Source organism: Triticum dicoccoides, chromosome 3B (genome assembly GCF_002162155.2).
Source record: "Triticum dicoccoides isolate Atlit2015 ecotype Zavitan chromosome 3B, WEW_v2.0, whole genome shotgun sequence".
NCBI classification, from domain to species: domain Eukaryota; kingdom Viridiplantae; phylum Streptophyta; class Magnoliopsida; order Poales; family Poaceae; genus Triticum; species Triticum dicoccoides.
Genome location: NC_041385.1, coordinates 253,650,401 through 253,653,811, shown reverse-complemented (window position 1 = coordinate 253,653,811; position 3,411 = coordinate 253,650,401).

The following is a 3,411-nucleotide window of genomic DNA, read 5'->3' as shown; positions in this document are numbered from 1 at the left end:
TTGAACTCTCCGCCTCCTCATGAGCCAGCCTGATGAGGCCGCGCCTAAGGAAGCTCCTTGTCGTCCGCCCCGCGAGGCTTGGCCCCTCGCGAGGGTCTTGAGCTTGGGTTGATGAAGATGGGCTGTGTTGGGCCTTCTTTGAGCCACGCCGCAGGCCGGAGGCAGGCAAGTCTGGGGACCCCCGTTCCTAGAACACCGACACAAAGGCTTGCACGAGTAGGATGGATACTCGATTACGGACTCCGACTCCGAGATGAAAAGGGCGGGCGGGTGGGAAAAGAAGACAACTGAGGACGACATTGAGAAAGATCCGAGGATTGATCTCGCAAAAACAAAGAGGTCGAATCGTCTTGACGAGAAGTGCACTGGATGAAAAGAGCTGAGAACCAACAATCGGAAAACCAACTGCGTGATCCCAAAGAAAGTTTGAAGGGGAAGAGGAGTAATTCAAAACACCTACGTCAAGATTCCTCACCAGAGCGATGAAGGGGCTGAGGAGTAAAACGAATTCCAACTCTCCGATATAACTAGACTGCGAAAAAACAATTTTCTTCTAGACTCGACAACGGCCAACTACGAACAATCAAGTGGGATCCTATGGTTGGTCGAGGCTCTGATACCAACTTGTCACGCCCAATATGCGACCCTATCCTAAATGAACTCGAAGGTCCCACAAAGGATAGAGGCGCATATTGGAGAAGCTTTTGCAAGGTGGATATCATTACATCGTACCATTACATAATAGATGGGAATACATGCAAAGAGGCATACAATGCCACACGAATACAACATCATCATACATAAGAGCAACATCTGACTATGGATGAAACACAAACAGAAGCTCAAACGACATCCACCCTGCTAGCCCAGACTGCCGACCTGGAACCTATCCCCTGACCGAAGAAAAGGCAGAAGAAGAACTCCAAAACAAGTAAACATCGCTCTCGCATCATGATCATCGCATAACCTGTACCTCCAACTATTGTTGTAGTAATCTGTGAGCCACGAGGACTCAACAATCCCATTACCATAGGTATCAAGACTAGCAAAGCTTAACTGGGTATCGAAAGGATAAGTGGTGAGGTTGCAACAGCGACTAAGCAAGTATGGTGGCCAACATACGCAAACAAGAGCGAGAAGAGAAGCAACGGAATGGTCGTGAAGCTATCAATGATCAAGAAGTGATCCTGAAACTACTTACGTTCAAACATAACCCAAAACCGTGTTCACTTCTCGGACTCTGCCGAAAAGAGACCATCACGGCTACACACGCGGTTGATGCGTTTTAATATGAATCTGGTGTCAAGTTCTCTACAACCGGGCATTAACAAATTCCCATCTGCCACATAACCACGGGCACGGCTCTTGAAAGTTTATAACATGCAGGGGTGTCCCAACTTAGCCCATCACAAGGTCTCACGGTCAACGAAGGATATTCCTGCTCCCAGGAAGACCCGATCAGTTTCGGAATCCCGGTTACAAGACATTTCGACAATGGTAAAACAAGACCAGCAAAGCCGCCCGATGTGCCGACAAATCCCGATAGGAGTCGCATGTATCTCATTCTCAGGGCACACCGGATGGGACAAGCTACGAGTAAAACCAACCCTCAAGTTTCCCCGAGGTGGCCCCGCAGGCTGCCCAGTTCGGACCAACACTCGAAGGAGCACTGGCCCGGGGGGGTCAAATAAAGATGACCCTCGGGCTCCGGAAACCCAAGGGAAAAAGGCTTAGGTAGGCAAATGGTAAAACCAAGGTTGGGCCTTGCTGGAGGAGTTTTATTCAAAGCGAACAGTCACTGGGTCCCATAAATCACCCAACCGCGTAAGGAACACAAAATCAAGGAACATAACACCGGTATGATGGAAAGTAGGGCAGCAAGAGTGGAACAAAACACCAGGCATAAGGCCGAGCCTTCCACCCTTTACCAAGTATATAGGTGCATTAATTAAATAAGAGATATTTTGATATCCCAACATAATCCTGCCCCTCATGGAGCAATCTTCAACTTCACCTGCAACTGACAACGCTATAACAAGGTGCTGAGCAAAGCGGTAACATAGCCAAGCACTGGTTTGCTAGCAAGGGTGAAAAGGATAGAGGCTGACATGGCAATTTGGGAGGCTTGATGAACAAGTGATAACTAGCGCAGCATAGAGATAGAACGAAGCAACTAGTATAGCAATGATAGTAGTGAGATCCAAGGTGACAGTTATCTTGCCTCAAATCCCGCTAGGAAGAAGAATGAGTCCATGAAGAAGATGAAGCCACGAAGACGAAGCAAGCATAGACGAACGAATCCTCATGACCGCAACGAAACAGGAACTAACGAGAAGGAGCACAACCGGAAAGAAGCAAACAACATGGTAAACACACAACGCATACACATGACATGATGCACAACCAAGCAAGCTGCATGACAAGGCTACATCCAGCTACTGATGGCAAGAGAGGATGCATAAAAGAGCAACACATTAAAGCAAGTTTAAAGGAGGCCGGAAATAGCATATAACAAATCTGGTAAGTCCTCATATGCAAATTTCGAAATTGGTCCAGATCTGAATAAACCTTTGGTTCAAGTTGTAACAGCAAGTTAAGATGCACCAAGATGATCTACACGAAATTCTAGTCAAGTTACATATAAAGTTCATTTAGGTCGGAGCTACGGCCTAGAAGATATGAGCAAAACAAGTTAAACATGGCATTGATGCAAAATGCATTCAAACATCAAACAAACACTCTCAAAACATGGATGCAACATGATAAGATGAAACTACATGCAATTCTAAGCAAGTTTCATATAGAGCATGCTCAAAACGGAGCAACGGTGCAACACATACACATGAAACAAGTTTAAAGGACAAGCTGTCCAAACAACAAGTAGGCATCTTGCAAGCATCACGAAAATATGCTACAGCACCCCAACATGAAAACAGAAGGCATGGGCGTGATGTACAAATTAAGCTTAACAAAACATGAACACTGAGCTATCTCCAGAAATCACTAGAACATGCTCAAAAGGACATGGCAGAAATCACTGAGCATGACAGAAATAACATCAGGTCGCAATGTTTAGAGCTATCAAATAACATGCTACAGGAACTTATCATGGCAAACAAAGGCATGGCATGATAATAATAAAGACAAAGAACAAAACTTCCTTACTGAACTTATTTCAAAGATCAACAGAAAAGATGGTAGCATCCATGCAAACATGGCAAATAATATGACAGATACAGAATAACAGTACACGGCAGGAACACCAATAAGTAGGCACGTTGGTGAGCTTGTACCACTCTCCACAGAGCATTTCATGGCATGTGAAGCCAACCAACAGTAAGATGACATAATCATGAAGCTACACATGGCAAGATAAAGTTCATAAAGTGAATGGATCACTTGGAAAACTCA